This window comes from Oncorhynchus tshawytscha, linkage group LG07 (assembly GCF_018296145.1).
Source record: "Oncorhynchus tshawytscha isolate Ot180627B linkage group LG07, Otsh_v2.0, whole genome shotgun sequence".
Taxonomy (NCBI): Eukaryota; Metazoa; Chordata; class Actinopteri; order Salmoniformes; family Salmonidae; genus Oncorhynchus; species Oncorhynchus tshawytscha.
In genome coordinates, this window is record NC_056435.1 from 32,561,357 (window position 1) to 32,582,427 (window position 21,071).

The 21,071-nt window shown below is 42.9% G+C and overlaps 1 protein-coding gene across 1 annotated transcript in view; it reads right to left on the reverse strand.

Moving 5' to 3' along the window:
- The window catches only part of sulf2a (sulfatase 2a), a 54,425-nt gene extending 33,945 nt beyond the window's left edge, over nt 1-20,480 (reverse strand). Inside the window, exons 1-2 of the mRNA XM_024426925.2 lie at nt 19,979-20,480; nt 8,677-8,728 (exon numbers count right to left, since the gene is read on the reverse strand). The gene's annotated coding sequence lies outside the window, so the exon portion shown is untranslated. The remainder of the gene's footprint in view (nt 1-8,676; nt 8,729-19,978) is intronic.
- Between the last annotated feature and the right edge of the window lie 591 nt (nt 20,481-21,071).

Consider the following 21,071-nt stretch of genomic DNA (forward strand, 5'->3'; position numbering starts at 1 on the left):
AGGCCAGCTTCTTCAGGCAGAAATTTGCATCCTGTAGCTCCAACTCCAAAAAGTTCTGGGACACTGTGAAGTCCATGGAGAACAAGAGCACCTCCTCCCAGCTGCCCACTGCACTGAGGCTAGGTAACACGGTCACCACCGATAAATCCATGATTATGGAAAACTACAACAAGCATTTCTCAACGGCTGGCCATGCCTTCCGCCTGGCTACTCCAACCTCGGCCAACAGCTCCGCCCCTCCGCAGCTACTCGCCCAAGCCTCTCCAGGTTCTCCTTTACCCAAATCCAGATAGCAGATGTTCTGAAAGAGCTGCAAAACCTGGACCCGTACAAATCAGCTGGGCTTGACAATCTGGACCCTCTATTTCTGAAACTATCTGCCGCCATTGTCGCAACCCCTATTACCAGCCTTTTCAACCTCTCTTTCATATCGTCTGAGATCCCCAAGGATTGGAAAGCTGCCGCAGTCATCCCCCTCTTCAAAGGGGGAGACACCCTGGACCCAAACTGTTACAGACCTATATCCATCCTGCCCTGCCTATCTAAGGTCTTCGAAAGCCAAGTCAACAAACAGGTCACTGACCATCTCGAATCCTACCGTACCTTCTTCGCTGTGCAATCTGGTTTCCGAGCCGGTCACGGGTGCACCTCAGCCACGCTCAAGGTACTAAACGATATCATAACCGCCATCGATAAAAGACAGTACTGTGCAGCCGTCTTCATCGACCTTGCCAAGGCTTTCGACTCTGTCAATCACCATATTCTTATCGGCAGACTCAGTAGCCTCGATTTTTCTGATGACTGCCTTGCCTGGTTCACCAACTACTTTGCAGACAGAGTTCAGTGTGTTAAATCGGAGGGCATGCTGTCCGGTCCTCTGGCAGTCTCTATGGGGGTGCCACAGGGTTCAATTCTCGGGCCGACTCTTTTCTCTGTATATATCAATGATGTTGCTCTTGCTGCGGGCGATTCCCTGATCCACCTCTACGCAGACGGCACCATTCTATATACTTCCGGCCCGTCCTTGGACACTGTGCTATCTAACCTCCAAACGAGCTTCACTGCCATACAACACTCCTTCCGTGGCCTCCAACTGCTCTTAAACGCGAGTAAAACCAAATGCATGCTTTTCAACCATTCGCTGCCTGCACCCGCACCCACACGCCTGACTAGCATCACCACCCTGGATGGTTCCGACCTTGAATATGTGGACATCTATAAGTACCTAGGTGTCTGGCTAGACTGTAAACTCCCCTTCCAGACTCATATCAAACATCTCCAATCGAAAATCAAATCTAGAGTCGGCTTTCTATTCCGCAAAAAAACGCTTCCTTCACTCACGCCGCCAAACTTACACTAGTAAAACTGACTATCCTACCGATCCTCGACTTCGGCGATGTCATCTACAAAATTGCTTCCAACACTCTACTCAGCAAACTGGATGCAGTTTATCACAGTGCCATCCGTTTTGTCACTAAAGCACCTTATACCACCCACCACTGCGACCTGTATGCTCTAGTCGGCTGGCCCTCGCTACATATTCGTCGCCAGACCCACTGGCTCCAGGTCATCTACAAGTCCATGCTAGGTAAAGCTCCGCCTTATCTCAGTTCACTGGTCACGATGGCAACACCCACCCGTAGCACGCGCTCCAGCAGGTGTATCTCACTGATCATCCCTAAAGCCAACACCTCATTTGGCCGCCTTTCATTCCAGTTCTCTGCTGCCTGTGACTGGAACGAATTGCAAAAATCGCTGAAGTTGGAGACTTTTATCTCCCTCACCAACTTCAAACATCTGCTATCTGAGCAGCTAACCGATCACTGCAGCTGTACATAGTCTATCGGTAAATAGCCCACCCATTTTTACCTACCTCATCCCCATACTGTTTTTATTTATTTACTTTTCTGCTCTTTTGCACACCAATATCTCTACCTGTACATGACCATCTGATCATTTATCACTCCAGTGTTAATCTGCAAAATTGTAATTATTCGCCTACCTCCTCATGCCTTTTGCACACAATGTATATAGACTCTTTTTTTCTACTGTGTTATTGACTTGTTAATTGTTTACTCCATGTGTAACTCTGTGTTGTCTGTTCACACTGCTATGCTTTATCTTGGCCAGGTCGCAGTTGCAAATGAGAACTTGTTCTCAACTAGCCTACCTGGTTAAATAAAGGTGGAAAAAAAAAAAGTTACTTAGTAATGGGATAAAGTCATCTTTATATATTTGTTGTTTGTTGTCACTTATCAGGTGTCCTAAGTATTTATTATTTGTTGTGGTCCACTTAAGGGATTGCTGTTGTTGTCCACTTATTTGTCTTTTTTCCTATTGCCATTCTAAAAAAAATGTTGATGTTAATTTTATATCCTGAGATTTTAGAGTATTCCGAAAATATATATATACAGTGGGGAGAACAATTATTTGATACACTGCCGATTTTGCAGGTTTTCCTACTTACAAAGCATGTAGAGGTCTGTAATTTTTATCACAGGTACACTTCAACTGTGAGAGACGGAATCTAAAACAAAAATCCAGAAAATCACATTTTATGATTTTCAAGTAAATCATTTGCATTTTATTGCATGACATAAGTATCTGATACATCAGAACAAGGTACAATTCAAAATTAGGAAACATCTAATTCCGTATGCTGGGATATAAGTGAAAATGGTGTATTCTTATTTATCAGGATGCCTACATCTCTGCTGTTACTACAGTAGGTGGAAGCATAGGCCTCTCCAACCCAGCTCCTCTTTAAATACAACATTTAAATAAAAAAATAAGTGTAGCTCTTGCAGAAAAAACACATCTGCAAACAATCTCTTTAAATGTGCATATTCCATGTAATAAGTTGGATTTTGTTGTCCTTTTCTCGTATAGAATCAAAGTTAATCTTGTGTGCTCCTTCTGTCATTGACGAACCAGATAAAACATTTTAGCAGACGTCATATGAGGGCGGTGGACATCACATGGACATGTAAGAGTCATAGTATGAATACATTGTTATTGTATGCATTACAGAAATAAAACGTGTTAACATGTAGGAACGTGTAGGCTGATCAAACATTTAACAGAGAACACACAAAAACAAAAACACTTCTTTGTACTTTGAGGTATGTTAACCTGTTTTAATGATACTCATGAATCACTATAATCAATACAAGTTTTTCTTGAGTGTACTTTTAACAGAGCTGAGATTTACTTCGAAGTGCATTCACCCCATTGCTTACACCTATCAAAGTGTTTCAGATTTACACAAGTGCCTAGAGAGGAATGTTGTTTTGTTTTTTTTCTTCTGGACCCTATTCTCACATTAGATACCCTAGTCTCACATTCTTATATGTTAATATATGTCAAATATCTATGTTAGGGTGAACTTTAGGGTTAAGATAAGGGTTAAAGTTAGGGTTAGGGTTAATAGATAGATAAATGTTACTGGTAGTCTGTAGATAGTCTGCAGAGCATCTACAGATGGACTATGCAAATAAAGTGCTTCCATCCCAGTTTGAACCTCACAGGTAGAACCACATAAGTGATGGTCATGAGACCCCACTGCTTAATGTTTGTTTATTTCCAGTTTCCTATCAGTAGGTTACTAGCATTAATCAAATTAGATCAACCATCATTGTCAGAGCACCACAGGAGAGAGGTTTATATTGTCATTTGTTTTCTTTTAATTACTGCCCATTTCTCTTCCTTCATCAAATTAGTGCAGGGAGAGGCCACTCCTAATGGCCTTGACTTAATGATGATTACAGACAATATTGGTTTCGCCTTTCAGTAAACAGCCACTGGCTGCTGGAGAATAAATCACGGTGGGCTACAGATATATCAGAAGGCTTCAGTACAGTATGTCACAAGTTTGGGCAGAGCTCTCAAAAATACTGGATTATTTTCTCCTCCAACTTCTCCTAGGTCCTTTGGGGGTCCCATGTTCTTCCCAGGGGGGCACTTGTAGCGACCACAGCTTCCCACAGGGACAAGGATTATCTCCTGTCGGCTCCAGACTGTTCCAGTGCTCAACCCAGCCTGCATGTCTCATACAGGGCCTGATAATGGGAACATGGGCGCAGTGGGGACAGTCTTATCTGCTGTTAAGCTTTCCCTTGGGGAATGGAGAGGCAAAGACCACTTATTTTCTTCTTCACTCCATCGTATTCCCACCTTCTCTCTCTCCTTCTTAGCCTTTGTCGGTAGATTATCTGGCTTAGAAACACACACCCCAAACCCTGTCAGAACCACACAGGGGGTGAAGACTGGAGGGGAGATGGGAACATAAAGAGGAGAAAAAGAGAGGGACTTCAACCACCCTATGTCCATTCCAATGCCTCCTTAGCCCCGTTAGAGAACCACTGACAGGAATGGTTCGATAACACTGTTTCTCTGAGTTTTTGGTAATGCTCTATTTGAATATTTTTTAAATCTTTGTTATTTGCCTATTAGGCTCAGAAATGTGACTAACAGACCACAGCCATAGTAATGGTAGCTTAATAGTCCATAATGTACAATTACACACCTTGTGAAGCAACATAAACTCAACACACAACCCTTTGTCTCCACTCATATGATCCCATAGTGAACAGTCACTGTCCCCCTCTCTAACGGTACAGAGCTATCCCTACCCGTCCTTAAAGCAGCAGCCCAGACACCCCATCTGTCTGTCCTGACCTGTGTTTTGGCACATGAGGGTAAGTGTTCCAGTCTAACTGATCCTCTGGCTGACTTCCCACAGTGCTACGGCAGTCAGTCAGGCTGCCAGCAGCCTCCCTCCCTAACAGCCCAGACATCTCTCTGTGGCGCTGCAGTATTGATATTGCATAGGGTTGCCTAGCAGGCTTTTAATGAAGGCTCAGATTGATCATGCATCAGTGGACGTCTGGATCATTCTGATTGCTATCATTTGTTCCTCCCTGCAGAGCTGGGTTTGTAATCTATATTGGGGAGCCAAGTGCCACAGTCACACAAGTATCAACCACCTGTCAACACGAAAAAGAGAAAAACAAGAAGTTGAGGAAGGAAGACAACTTGAGGGAGAGACCAGAGAACGATCAAGAGAGACATGTGTGCTGAATCCCATGAACCAGAGTGACTTTTCCCCCCCTTTTCCCCCCTAATGTTGTCTCATTACCACCACCCCATACCTCCACCACGACCTCCACCCCCAGCTCAGAGTGCAAAAGTAACCACAGCCCATGTCAAGGTCAGGTCTGGGGTGGGGCTCCTGCTGCATTTCTAATCAGGCATCCATTAGGCCCATGTCACGACCACACACAGCTGTCAGGACCCTGTGGCTGTGCTCCTGACCCTGCTACACCCACTAACTCTCTGGAGGGAGGGAGAGTGGGAGAGAGGGAGTGTGGTGGAGGTACAGTACAGCATGCCCTCCAGCTAGCCCACATTTCTATTAGCCTACTCTCAGACAGAACTACATGTCACAAAGCAATGTAATGACACAATGCAAACATGAATCTTGCATAAGGCTATAACCCTTTCCAGTAATGAATGCATTTGCATAATGCCATAAATTAATACTTAACCGCTGATTCAATGAAGTCTTATTCTTTTTTTAAATATATTCCCCTCGCATCATTTCGATTACCACTCGCTCTTCATTCCATTAAATAGGAATTAGATGAGCTTTGATGAAGATCAGCAGCCTTGCCTGTTAATTAACACAGCGTCAACGGGTAGAGCACAGCCCCATCCTTCTAATGAAGTAATCACCAGACCAATGGCCGTCTCCCTGCCCCTCTCTTTATAAGCTCTCTCCATTCCCCCATTCCCTCTGCTCAGATGGGTGATAAAACAGGCACAGGACATACACTCAGCTATTCAAGCATGTGAAATTATAATAAAGGCCTATCACATTTTACTGTGCATCACACTGAGCTAAAGGTCAATTAGACTCATGGAGAAAAGGAGGGTAGCGGATGGATGTCCTCTGGTGATGAACAGCATGTAATGCAGTGTGCCACTAATGTGTGGAGCAAGAAAAAAGCACTAAAACCAAAATGTGGAGTGGAGGAGCCAACTCAAGCCACCATAAATCAGCCCATAAATCAAGGGTGTCAAACTCATTCCATGGAGGGCCTAGTGTCTGCTGGTTTTTGGGTTTCCCTTTCAATTAAGACCTAGACAACCAGGTGAGGGGAGTTCTTTACTAATTAGTGACCTTAATTCATCAATCAAGTACAAGGGAGGGGTGAAAACCCGTGGACACTTGGCCCTCCGGGGAATGAGTTTGACAGGTGCCATAAATCCTTAGTGTATAGGAACATACACAGAGATATACTGCCTTTCTATAGGGAGAGATTTATGTTTAACTAAAGCAGGATTCAAATATTAATGACGGCTATATAAAAGCAATAAAATGAACTGTATAATCCTTAAAGGCAAATAGAAGGCTCCCTAAACTGAAGCTTCCAGAAAGCGCAGCAGCAAAGGTTTATTTGCTACCACTTCATGCTTCATATAAGCCCCCAATGGTTGTTAATCATTACTGCGTGTAAACATTAAAGCGATGATGTTAGCAGCAGGAGACTTGGGGATTGGAGAAAAGCCTTTTGTGAGAATCCAGATGTAAGACATTTCAGCACCGTCCCTCACGAAACGTGTATGTAAGATGAGTGGTAATGCAAGTGGGCATTGCAGAGACTTAGTAACAAGGTGAGAAACTGCCTAGTGCCTCCCCCAAACACATTTAAATCAACCACCTGACAGCCTCCCTCCCACAGACCTTCCTGGTTCATGCCTCCCATTCAGCTGATGGGAGCTCAGAGCTAGAGACACAAAGAGAAGGAGCTGCTTCTGCGTCTATCTGTCTGTCCCATAACACCAGGCTGGCAGGCTGGCACACTGAGGGGTGCCTCTGTGTGTGGCCTGTCCATTGGCACACACAGGGGATTTACTGAGATGCCTTCCTGAGAGGCGGGCACCGGGCCCAATGTTGACAAAGCCGGGTATGGCCTGCTGTCACCCCATTCTGGGTGCATCCAGTGGAAAGAATCAATTAGACCGTACTACAACAGACCACTTTTATATTTGACTTTTAATCCGTGTGCAGGAGGAGAGCAGGGGCATGGAGAGAGGAATCAGAACAGTGTGATGAGTGGTGGTGATCTGGTTGAATACAGTCAGAAAACAGACCGAGTGCTACTTCCGACATGAGAGGGGATCTGATATGAGTGTGCTATGAGGAAAGAATAGCACCACAACGGTCAGATTCAGGGAGCAGAGAGAGAAGAGGCCCTTTGTGGTGAGCTATCAAAAGCACCTTACGCAACCGCCTGCAAGAAATGTAAAGATGGCACATTTCTGGAGTCAGAAAAGTACCAGGATTGGTGAAGGGACAGTGATAAAAACTCAAATCACTTTAAAGTTTTGATGTGGCTGAGGCTGATCTCTTCCTTTGAAAAGTTTCTTTAAGACTTCTTTCTCAGTGTTATCCGGCCTTGCCACAGGACTCCTCTGGCAGAGAGGAAGGGAAGAAAGGGAGAGGTGAACAGTGCCCGCTTGCGCACCCTGGGGTTGATGTGGAGATCAGGCTTCAAACAGAATAACTCACCAAAGGGACATCATTCCCCTGTCATTCCTCTCCGGCTTTACAGACATGCAGAAAGTGAAAGTTAAGCCTCTTCTCTCAGGCCACTCTTTAGCTAACAGAAATGTACCTGAGCTGCATTTCAGTGACACTGCAGTGAACTACTGAATGAAGGCAGTAGTAGGGGAATATAGGTGACAGACCAATTAATGTCAGGTGTAGTTTTTACAAATGATTACGAGGCTGTGAGAGGTAGGCAGCTGTGCACATATGGCTACATTTGTTCGCTGCTGCTCATACAGCTGCCCAACTGTTCATATGGACTAGAATAGATTCATCTGTTACCTCAGTGTTATCTGTATAAAAGAGACAGGTTTTCCAATAGGTCTACAGTCAATTTAAACAGCACAGTGTTATGTAGCTGTGAATGTATCAGGTATGTGATCAGTATTGGTTGCAACATGAGAATATAACAGCTCAGCTTGTGGTATAAATCCATGCGCCGAGGGAATCCCAAACCACAGAGGGTTCTGCTGTTTCAGTCATCGATTTATAACTCTTAGCTTGGACATCAATCCCGGGGGGCTGTCCCACTCTGATGCCCCTGATCCGTTCTTATTTAGGGTGAGTGGCAGATGGACCGATGAGTCCACCAGAGGGGTTGTGCTGTGGTTAAAACCAACGATCACCGCTTACTGAGACCACACAATCAACCCCAAACCTACACTATTCAGTCCACACAATTGGGCTTTGGTTTAACACCAAAGAAGCAGAGTATTTGAGGTGAAATATGTCACTCTGAATAAAGTGGTTTGAATGTGTGAGTTCTGTCTGGTGCTGATAGACTATTCCCTATGGTACACGCTGTGGTGTTGACAGTAGCCTGCTGTGCAGTTGTCTCTTTACAGCAGCCATGGTGATGCCATACTAATGAGTTGATGCTATTTCTGCTCCATGAGATGTGTAACCAGCTATGCAACAGTCCAGTACAACATCAGATTCAATGAAGATTCCACTCCACCCACTGACAGGCTTATGATGTTCACATCAAAGATGTACCGCATGCATACGCACAGAGACATGAACAAACTCATAGAAGTCAATAACAAGATGTAAACAAGTCTTACCTTCCTTTCCAAACAATGCTTCTCAAATGTTCTCGCGCTCAGAGACCACGGTCTGGAAGTAAACACAGAAAGTCAAGAGAAGATGAAAAACATCAGGAGTCAGACACAACATCAATGGAGAGCTGAAAATAAACCCATCAAAGTATTATTGTTAGCCACATGAAAATAATACTATCGTATACTATGGTTTAAATACTGTAGTATTCACTGTAGTGTTTTTGCAGATTTTACTGTAGTAGTCACGGTAGTACACTGTAGTATTTACAGTTAACTATATTATAACTACTGTAGTAAAAGAAAACTGTAGTACATACTATAGTAACCCTTACGAAAAAAGATTGCAGTTAGAGTGCAATATAACTGCAGTACACTGCAGTATAACTAAAGTTAGAGTGCAGTATAACTGCAGTATGCTGCAAATACTGCGTCCAAAATAACACTGTTTTTTTACTGCAGTAATGTTTGGCGGATTGTAGTATACTGTAGTATTTACTTTAGTTTTTTTGTGGATTGTAGTATACTGTAGTATTCACTGTTGTGTTTTTGTTTTATTATCTTTGACAAAAAAATGGAGGCTTTTTCCTTGAGGAAATGCTATTTTCTATAATATGTTGTGAACACAATATATGGTCTATATTTGGCATGTAGGTTTCGCAATGATGGATGGCAGAAATTGTGATTTGGGGGAGGGAATTAGGCAGGGTGTATGCAAATTAAGTACTGTAGTATTGACTATAGTTAAAAAAGTGTAGAGTTTTTGCAGCTGTAGTGTTTTTGCCGACATTACTGTATTATTTGCTACAGTGTTTTTTGCAGATGGCACTGTAGTATTTACTATAGTATTCTACAACATTCAATAGTAAGTACTACACATGATCGAGGATACTACAGTGTGAACTATACTACTCTACAGTATACTACAGTTTACAACAAAATTCTATAGTAAACTGTAGTATTTTCTCATGTGGGTAGTTAAAACAACTGTCTTTGTCTCCCTGTTCGGATGTCAAAGTGAGTGAATGCATCATACTCTTTTCATGCAGCCTATTCCTGATCTGGGATGCGTGTAGACCACATAAGGACAGCCTCTGTCCATACTCCATTCTAGCTCTTGTTGGTGTTCATGCGTTACTCCATTACGGCTTATCCCCAACAGATGCCATACTCTATTGTTGTTCCTCATTAACAGATGCCTTCCACCATTATGATTCCTTCCCAGCAGATGACACTCACAACCACCGCTCCTCCCTCCCAGATGACAGAGAGGTGGATCAAACGTCTGCTTTATGTCTAGATCCTATTTCACTATCAATGTCATCAAATACCCCAAAAATATTTTCAATAGACCAGCTCTAACGTCATGCACCTGTCAAAATGTCTGAGAAACAGAAATATCTCTGAACTCACCACACTCTTTCAATCAGCAAGCTCTTTTAAAACTGTTCTAAAACTGTCTCGATCTCTAAAATTTCCTGTATGTCTTAAACTATCTATATTTGTTTCCTTTCTATTGCCTGCTGAAGGCTTTGTTCTGTGCCTGGCTGTGAAGGCAAGACGTGTTGACAGTGTTGAAGCTATCTGCTCTTTGTTGTGATTGGCTGGGTGTCAACGCCCAGTGTGTAAACCACTCAGCCATGTTGCCAAACCAAGCTCTTATCTTCATAAAAGACAAGACTGAACACTGCGCCAAACATTCTATTCCCATCACACCGGACTCTGACCTACAGCTCTCAGTAATGATATGACTCAACAAACATTTCATTCTTTGTTCTCTGTTAAATCATTCTTTACACCACAGACACTAAGCAAGGGTAGCATTTTGGAAGTGTGTGTGCGCGTGCCTGCATGTGTGTCAGGGGGTGTTTGATATTCTAAGAATAACACCTAAGCACCCATGGAGCTCAATGCCAGGGCATGCCAGCCACTCATGGGCATCAAAGGGAGGAGAGGCAGGGCACCTGTCTGTCTGTTTGTCTGTCCATCTCAAGATTCTATATGCCACCCTATGCGGTGTTCTCAAAGGCAGCGATATGAGGCAGGTTAACACATTCCTGATAGATACAGGGGAAAGGGACAGGGTGTTCACAACACAAACATATTACTCATGTCAGGTTGAGGAGACAAACCCATATACCCAAAATGTTTTATTTGGCCTATAAAGACATCCACAGACATCCAGTGAAACACACGTTCAAAAGTAGCTTAAAAACGATTAATTTTCTCTTGTCTCACTCAAATAAAAAGATTGACGGTTTTAAAACAAATAACAGGAGAGAGAGGCAAAGGTTTTAGTGGACGGAGGGCGACAAGGCGATGGGACAACCGCAGCAGAGAGAAAATGCGACACCTGGCCTCGTCCTTGATTCGGATAAAAGGATGATACATCACAAAGTGACAGGGCAAGGAAAATGGTTACTAACACAGAGGAAGGGGAACGAGAAGAAAAGTCTATTTTTGGTACAAGTACAAATATTATTCTCCATCAATTATTGTCCCTCACTGCACTGCAACATGAGATCTCATTGTTAGAAACATTCTCATATTTTCAGGACTAAAACTACATAGGAATTAAAAACGTTTCAGTGCACAATCCCCTACATGTAATCAGAGGTGGGGGGAATTCGGAGTATAACTGCCTGACACAGCGGTCTTTCGGCAGTTTTATTGTCATCAGATCTGACTTAGAGGAAGCATCAGGCCATGTTTCTGTGATTGGGTATGTTATCATTCTCAACCACACCCCTGATTGATTTCAGTGGAGGAGAATGTTGTTCCTCTCCCCCTATTGATTCCACAACCCTTTCTCTCCCCCAATTAAGAGTTCAATGAGCAGAGCTGCGACTGGACAACTCAATTAGTACTGTCTCCATGCCAATCCTTCCCTCACTATTCCACCCTCTGCCTCTATCGCTCCATCCATTCTCAGATATTGCTAAGTTATAGTTCAACAACTATTGTGTCTGTGATGATGCATAACGTGGCTTTAGGGGGCCTGATGATCACAAGGTTAACTAGTGGATCTCACACTTCATGAAACACAACCAGAGGGGGGAATTCCTAATCTCTTGACCTAATTATTTAGAATATTAAACAAAACACCTGAAGCTCAGTTTTCAAACTAATCTATGTCATTGAAATGTATGAGGCAGAATATCAGAGTGTATCTAACTAGCCTACGTGGTAACCAAGTAGACCAACGAATCGTGAGGCTTAAATCAGAAAGAGAAGATTATACAGACAGTGGGATGAGAGAGCCCACATTTGTCCGTCCTTTGATCTGTCCACCTTGGGGCCCCTTAACCAAAGCAGTTCAGTTACAGGTCAGAGGCCCTAATGCACCAAGTACCAAACCGCTAATCCCCATGCTTTAGTGGAATGAAAAATCCAATTTCAGAGATCTGTAATTCCATAAACCTTATTAGGCACCACAATGGCTGGACCAGGCAGGGAGTGGAAAGGAGGGAGCAGGGAAGAAGATGACAGTATTGGGCAGGGACCTCTCAACACTCGGAGAAAGAGAGAGAAAAGACGGGGGGGGTATTGGGAGAAATGGAAATGAACAACCTGGCCACAGAGCATTTCATATTATTCTTTACGGAAATCTGAGACACACAATTTAGTATGATGTGTTACGTTTAATTTGATATCTATTCATTTGTGGTTGTCCATCACCCATTTTGTATAATATTACAATTCATATCATATGTAACGAATGAGCAAAATGTACAATATGTTACGAATTTGCAAAATGTATGATATTTTAAGTGGTTAGGTGGCTAATGTTAAGGGTTAGGGTTAGAGATTAGGGTTAAGGTTAAGGTTAGGGTTAAGTTTAGGAGTTAGGTTAAAGGGTTAAGGGTAGGCGAAGGGTTCGGGTTAGGGTTAAGATTAGGGTTAAGGTTAGGGTTAAGTTTAGGAGTTAGGTTAAAGGGGTAAGGTTCGGGGAAGGGTTAGCTAACATGCTAGTAGTTGCAATGTAGCTGAAAAGTATTTAGACGTTAAAAAGTCGCTAATTAGCTCAAATGCTAAAGTTGTCCGTGATGAGATTCAAACTCACAACTTTTGGGTTGCTAGACATTTGCATTATTCGCCTACTCATCCACCCCAACCAACCAACCTAATACAATTTTAGCCTTAAATAACCATATGTCTTATGTAACCATACCAAATGTAAAATATCATACTAATTTGAGTGTCCTGGATTTAAATGTACTATGTTATCCCTAGTCTGTGAGACCAGGCTAAAATCAATAATGAGACGAAGCACACAGCAATTGGAGAAAATAGTGTCAGAAGCAGTTGTAATCTTGCTACTCGTATCAGTTGCTGAGTATTTGCTGTGGGCCCCTCAGGAATGCTTCCAAATAGATTTGCAGATGCGCATAGGCCTACAGCGGTCTAAATGATGAACCACTGAATCATTACGAGAACCCATTCATCATTTACCTCTTTATCTGCAGTCATCATCACATGGAGTTGTAATGAAAATAGACAAACCTTCACTTGGTATGTTACAGTATCTTCAAGCAGCAAAAGTTTAAATATAGGTTTCAGCAATGCAATCATTTGGACCGAGCAGCACCCCAAACGGCTATTTAAATGCTCAAAGATGAGAAAACACGGGGAACTCATTGCCTCAGTCAGTAACATCACTCAGTCCTAATCTGATCACCTTTCTTCTCTTCTCCCTGTTGCTTACCATGGCGCCTTTAATATTGGTTCCAATTGCACCACTGCATCCTGTACTCATTTAATCATAGCATCGATGGGCCACTTAGCACCACTGTTATCTGAGAGCTGACATCGATTGTTGTCCCTCCCTGTTGTCCAAGAGGGAGGAGGGAAGGGAGGGTGTGTTTGTTTCAGGTTTAGGGTCAATTCCAATTTAATTAGAAATTCCAATTCAATTCTTGAATTTACACATGAAGTGGAGAATTTATGTTGAATTACATTTGAATTTTTAAAAAATCTTCAAGTTATGGAATTGGATTTGTAAAAACATTTCATCTTTGGAATTGAATTGGAATTCAATATTTGTACATTTCACAGTTCATGGAATTAATGCGCATAGTATCAAACCTTGATGGTATTTTTTGTGTGATATTTTTTCAATAATTTAAACATGTATTCCAGCATAGTTACTGAGGCTGTCTGAACAGTTGAAAGCCCAAGGGAATTTTATTCTTGGAATTCGTATTACAATGGAATTCAGAGGAATTGAGTTATCTCTGAATTCAAAGACTGATCTGGAATTTGAATTGATTGACAGGGAGAGAGAATTGAAATAAATAGAATTTGTGGAATTGACCACAACCCTGGTTTGTTGGTGCTACTGTCTTAATGGGGACCATAGTCAATATGCAGAGAGAGAGGTATGAAATGGTAATGATGAAGATGGGTAGCTGGAGAGGAACATCATTTTGAAAATGGGGGTGGCAGTGATGCAGAGGATGATGATGACCGTGATGGTAATTCGGATGATGATAAGGATGCTTGTGCCTCGTGGCCTCAACAAAAGCATCTCATACTCAGAAGAGTTTCCGATCTCAAGATGTCTGCACTTGAAAATATGAGTGAAACTATCAAAGTTAATTTCATAAATAATTCAAAAACCATGACGCCAAGCCAAAACTGATCAGAGGACGTCACAAAAGCAGCGATCTCGTTGAAATCAAAGGCATGAATCTCACTGACAACACTAGTGATTGATATGTCCAGTGAAAGATACAGGACTCTGAAGTCTTCACTCTGGGGCTGACTGGATGGGTGTAATTATATTTCAATGCAGGATACCTATACACTGCAGCACCGTTCACATAGATAGCAGATTGAAATTACATTGCACAAGCCTCAAGACACACAGCATACACAGAAGATTGCAAACACACACACACTCACGGACAGAATTTCAGGTACACCCATCTAGTACTCTTTGTCTCCATAACAGACGGAATTCTTTGGGGCATGGTTTCTACAAGTCAGAAACGTTCCACAGGGATGTTGGTCCATGCTGACACGATGACATAACGCAGTTGCTGCAGATTGGACGGTGGTACACCTGCACTACCAGCCGCTACCGTTCACTTCAGGCAGGATGGATCCATAGACTCATACTGCATACGCTAAATCCTGACTCTACCATCAGCATGACTCAACAGGAAACAAGATTCTTCGGATCAGGTGATGTTTTTCGACTCCTCAGTTGTTCAGTGTTGGTGATCGCGTGCCCACTGGAACCGCTTCTTCTTGTTTTTAGAGGATAGGAGTGGAACCCGCTGTGGTTGTCTGCTGCAATAGCCCATCTGTGACAAGGCTCGACGAGTTGTGTGTTCTGAGATGTTGTTTTGCACACCACTGTTGTACTGCACCGTTATTTGTCTGTTTGTGGCCTGCCTGTTAGCTTGCACAACTCTTGCCATTCTCTTTTGACCTTTCTCATCAAGGAGCAGTTTTCACCATTCTCTGTTAACCCTAGTCACTATCGTGCACGAAAAGCCCAGGAGGATGGCCGTTTCTGAGATACTGGATCCAGCGTGCCTGGCACTGACGATCATATCAGGCTCAAAGTCACTTAGGTCACTCATTTTGCTAATTCAAACATTCAACCGAACAGTAACTGAATGCCTCGTTGCCTGTCTGCCTGCTTTATACAGCAAGCCACAGCCACGTGACTCACTGTCTGTAGGAGCGAAACATTTTCTTGAACTGGGTGGTGTACCTAATAAACTGTCTGGTGAGTGTATATAAACACACATATTTTCTTTAACTCTTCCTCTCTTACACATTCTCATGCTTCTCTCTTTGGACATCTGTTCATCAGAAAAGTGGCACTTCAAAACCTTAATCAAAGAGGCCATCCTCCTGAGGTCTACAGTATTTAACATTTTGTAACCAATTATGTCCACTGTTACTTGAAATGATTAACACAGCCATTCACAAACCTTAATATGGAAGTGATTTAAATCCAGAACTAATTTAGCTTTTTATATTTATCACCCTCTGTCTTTGATAAACACAGATATTAATCTAATTTCAAAAATTATGTCATCCTGTCACGAAACTTACTTACCCAAATTGGTAAATCTGGACCAAAGAGGGCTCCTTAAAAAAGTAATGCCCTCAGATAATACCCTCGGTCGTCTATTACATATCTTACATGCTTCGTCAGAAACCAAAGCACCTTAGACAGTTCTATCTCTCGATGCAGAACACTCTTTTGATAGACTAGAATGATCATATCTTTGGTCAGTTTTGGAACATATGGGACTTGGCTTAATACAAACACCTTATGGCAATTCTTCAGCCATAGTAATAACAGTCAGTACCTGCTCTGTTCCGTTCAGAATAACTAGAAGTAGCAGGCAAGGTGATCCCATTTCACCTCTCCTATTTTTATGGTCTATGGAGCCCCTGACCAAGGCAATTCGACAATCAAAAGAAATTACACCAATATCTCTCAATTCCACAGATCACGTCATTTCATTATACGTCGACGATATCTTACTTTATCTTGACAGTTTATCTCAATCGCTCCCAGAAGCTTTGAAGATCATAGACAAATTCAGCTTCATCTGAAATAATCAAATAAACTGTATCTGACCTCAGTAGATGGACTAATATCACAGTTGCTTCAACCGACAGAATATCTATTGTCAAAATAAATATATAACCACAGCTGAATTTCTGTTGTTCAATGGTTCCCTTGTCTCCCTCTTCTGGCTATTGGGATAAAATTCATAGCGCGGTTTCAAAATGTACATGGCAAGGTAAACAATCCAAGATAGAATGAACAAACTTGCATGTACGAGGACTATCCGTCCCAAACTTTAAATTGTATTTCCAGGCACTAGCATTTCATCCCATCCTAAATTGATTTAGACATGATTCTTCCACCCCCTGTCTGAGAATGGAGATAAATAGGGTGTCTGCTATTGGCCTGGATGAGGTGGTCTTTGCTGATATATCCATTTTAAACAATGTAAACTACGTTTTGTCCTATTATAGCTCACACAATATCTATTTTGTGCAAAATTGAAAAACAATGTAACTGGGAATCAGAATGGCATGCCCATACTCCAATATTTCACAATAATCCCTTGTGATCTGGAGGGTGGCCTTTTTCATTCCCCCAATGGTCTAAATGTGGAATCCTTACCCTTGCCGATATCATGGACTGTAATGGTTTGAAAACATTCCAAGATTTGAAAGACATACACATTACCAGACAAATCCTTTTTTCTGTATTTACAACTTAGATCAGATATACTGGCCAATAGATTCCCTTGGGAAACCCAACTACTGAACCATCCATTGATGGGATTTATAAATAAATTATCTGGGCTCACGAAAGGGCTGATCTCTATCATATTTAAACAACTTCTGGAAAGCTCATATTCTGAGCTAATCATACAAGCTTATGGTCTAGGGTAAAGGTTTAAAAAATGACCGTGGCATTCCATACTTTGCACCATCAACTTATACATTTGAAGGTTGTTCACCAACTATTTAACACCAAGGAAATGTTTTACGATGAAATTGGCCCATACTCCCAACTGTACACTGTGTCCCAAAAATCAGGTAGACACATTCCTTCATATGATGTGGGAGTGCCCTGCAGTTAAACGCTTCTGGGGAAATGTTTACGAAATTCATTTTGAAGTGAATGAATGTAAATATTCAATGCTTTGCATCGATTAACAACGGTATCTCCTTGAATTTCTCAATCAATATGATACGATTACTGCTGGCAGCCAGCACAGCCGCAAAAAATATGTTGGCTCTTGGACTGCAATCACCTCACTCTCTCTCTCTCTCTCTCAATTTGCCAGTGGACTATTACTATTACTATTAGAAATGATAACATTAGAATTATCAAAAGTGAGAATGATTGGTGCTCGCAAAGAACAATTGACCTGTAACCACCCAAAACAAAACAAAATAACAAAACAAACCAATAAAGAGGCCATCTCAGCCCCTATCATTAAAGAGAAGAGCTGCAGGTTGAGATTTAAACAGTGATCTCCAGATACCTTCTCATCACAAGGCCCAGCTCACAGCAGCTCATACCGCTGAACAGGAAACTCAGAGGGGAACAGGAGCACTAGTTACAGGTCTCACTTATTATATTACCCAACACATTTTCTTAGATGACCAGTAGTATCAGGGTGTAGACAGTCACAATCCTCCACCATCATCCAAATCATTCTCAAATTTGAATCATGCTCTTTGCATCTCAGTCTTTGAGTATCATTTCATGACCTCACCACCTTTATCCTCTAGGTAGGCCTATGTTCGACCTAACCAGCTTAATGAAAAGTGGAGGTAAAGTGAGCAGCCACACTAAAGGCAGGAGTCAGACAGCCAGCCATGTCACCTTGAGTTTTGTGACTGTTACCGAAATCTGCCTCCTGTCACTGTATGTGTGTGGTGTGTGTGTGTGCCACTGTTGGCTGGCTCTGTGGTTAGTGTGTCATGGCCTGCCAATATATCTTCCCCCTGGCTGGGAGACACCAGATGTGTCCTGTACTTAATTCAACAACGGTCAATTCTACAGCCTCTACATGCAGAACCTACAGAACATTCTAGATGAATACAAGTATGTAGAGCTTGGAACCAAACTCTCTCCAAGCACACTCTCTCCTTTTACACATAGCCTACACAAGCAACCCTCTCTGTGGAGTCCATAAGGCCTTTTACGCGTTCACTCTGAGCCACAGCAGACAGCCTTCCAACAGGTCTCCAGGTCAAGACTCCTGCTGAGTGTGTGTGAGGAGAAAGAGAGACAGATCATACAAGGTACTGGGATGTCTACTGTGTGTGTGTGTGTGTGTGTGTGTGTGTGTGTGTGTGTGTGTGTGTGTGTGTGTGTGTGTGTGTGTGTGTGTGTGTGTGTGTGTGTGTGTGTGTGTGTGTGTGTGTGTGTGTGTGTGTGTGTGTGTGTGTGTGTGTGTGTGTGTGTGTGTGTGTGTGTGTGTGTGTGTGTGTGTGTGTGTGTGTGTGTGTGTGTGTGTGTGTGTGTGTGTGTGTGTGTGTATGTGCATGCATGTGTGTACATAGCTTATGCATGCATCTGTGCTTGTGCGTATGTGTGGGTGAACTAGAGGAGTGCCTAGGGGTTAGCTGACAGGTAGACAAAACAGGAGCAGTCTTCTCCACTCTAGCAGAGAAAAGAGGCCAGTTGATCTGGGGGTTAGATCCAGCCTCCAGCTGCAGAGTGCACAGTAAATAATGAATGTCTTAACCACTGATTTCTGCCACCACTAACCAAAGGCCCTCCATCCCCTCATCCCTCCAGTCAGTAAACAGCAGCCAGCGAGCCAGCCAGCCAGCCAGGCAGCCATCCAGTCTCAGCAATAAATATTTCAGGTCCAGGTCACAACCAGCGCCCTTTACTCTCTATCTCATCACTCAGAGAGCACTCACTACCGCCTGATCCTTTTCACCCATAAAGACACTGACAAAACATTATGTAAACATCTAACCTAGTCTAGCCTACTGCCTGGAATAGTAGAGCGGTTTTACTGGAACAGAAACAGTATGGTTTTATCCACTTCAATCTCACAAAAGTATAAAAAGTTGACACATTTGGAGCAATTCTAACCAGTAACTTCTTTGTATTGTATTGGGATAATTGTTGTGCATGAACACTCATCAATATATCAATTCAAGATAAATTATGTCAATGCAAACCAGAGAGAGAATCGAAACAATACCTTTACCAAAACTAATACACAAAAAAACATAAACTACACCAAGAACAAGTAGGAGCCGAGTCAGTGTTGGCAGAACAAAGCTCTACAAGTTGGATCAATCGCCTGAACTCCACTCTTGATAAACCTGGGGGAAATGACAATTCATCATGTCAGAATCATCTTTACAACCAGTGCCCTATTATAAAAGAACTGAACCACTCTGCTACTAGGAACAGTATTGGCTTCTAATGTCACCCACCACCATGATACAGTGACTTACTGTATCAATGCTTATAACAAAGCTACATGCCTAATGAAAATGTGACTGTTCATTTATAATGACTTTTCATTTAATGTACCAACTTATAATGAATGGATGGATCCAAACTGCAGATACGTCTATTCCACAGCAGCCCAACGCAAAGTCAGATACTTTGTGAAGGAGTTCAGTGCCACATGCATGTGAGTGTTCACGTCCTCCTCCACTGTTACGCTGACGAGATGATGATGCTGGTGGAGGTGGTGGTGGAGGTGAAAGTAAATCTAATGGAGGCGAGTGCAATGGAGAGCAAAGGAGAAGTGTAAAGTAGAGCAAAGCTACAGTACTGTACCTCCCAGCTGTGCTCCTCAGAAGCGATGTCCCTGGGTGGAGTGGGTGAGGCGACACACACAGGACGCACATAGAGCTCCGTCCGTCAGCTCACACACAGGCATACACCTGCTCTGACCAGTCTTGGCACACTCCTGTCCTGTGCCCTACTGTCCGCTCTGCTGGCAGTCTGAGAGTCTATCCCACACACAGCCGCCCACTGTTATAGATGCACACCCAAGTGAAAGGAGGGAGGCGTGGTTTCAGAGGAGATTGATAAAAGAGGGAGGGAAGGAGGAGGAGAGAAGGTCCCTTTATCTACAATTCAATTTCGCCTCACTCCCCTTTTCGCCGCATCTCTGTCTCTCCCTCCCTCTCCCTCTCTATCACATATTGTCTTGCGCTCTTGCACTTTTTATCACTCACTCCAACACACTTCTGACACGCTCTAGCTCTATCGTTTTCCTACACTCCCTCTGACTTGCAATCTCTTTTTCTCCTCGTTGTCCTCCCGTCTCTCTCTCCTCCCCTTCTCCTTTTCTCCCACTCTTTTCTTCCTATATCTTTCTCCTCTCTTTCTAGTTTTCAGCTTCACCTTTTTCTCCCTGTCTCTTTCTCTCTCGCTCCGCTCTCATTCATGTGGCTGTGGTGTGTGTGTGAGTGAATCAGGGCAGCTCTGGCCATCTGTTAGAGCCTGTGTGCTTCACCTATTCACAGGCTCATAAAGGCAGGGCCAGGGAGAGGAGAGAGAGAAAGAAAGGGGAGGGAACCAGGGATCAATCTTAATGCTGGAGGGCGGGAGAGGAGAGGGAGAGTTTGGCACCATATTTATGAGCCTGGCACTTCTATAAGGCTGGCTGGCATGGCCCCTTAAGAGGATCAGACACCAACAAGCTGCAGAGAGGAATATGCATTAATGGACAAACAAATGCACATCAGGCAAGTGCACAGATATAGAGCTTTACCTGTGCAGAGCGCATTCCCCTTCACCCTTCCAGTCTCTAAAGTGCTCTTTAGTTTTGGGTAAAAAAATTAAATGTCACTTTTTGTATGCAGTTTTTGTCATTGTTGTTCTGAACCCACCGCCCGCAAGTCGTTGTTAAATTTGCGTTAAA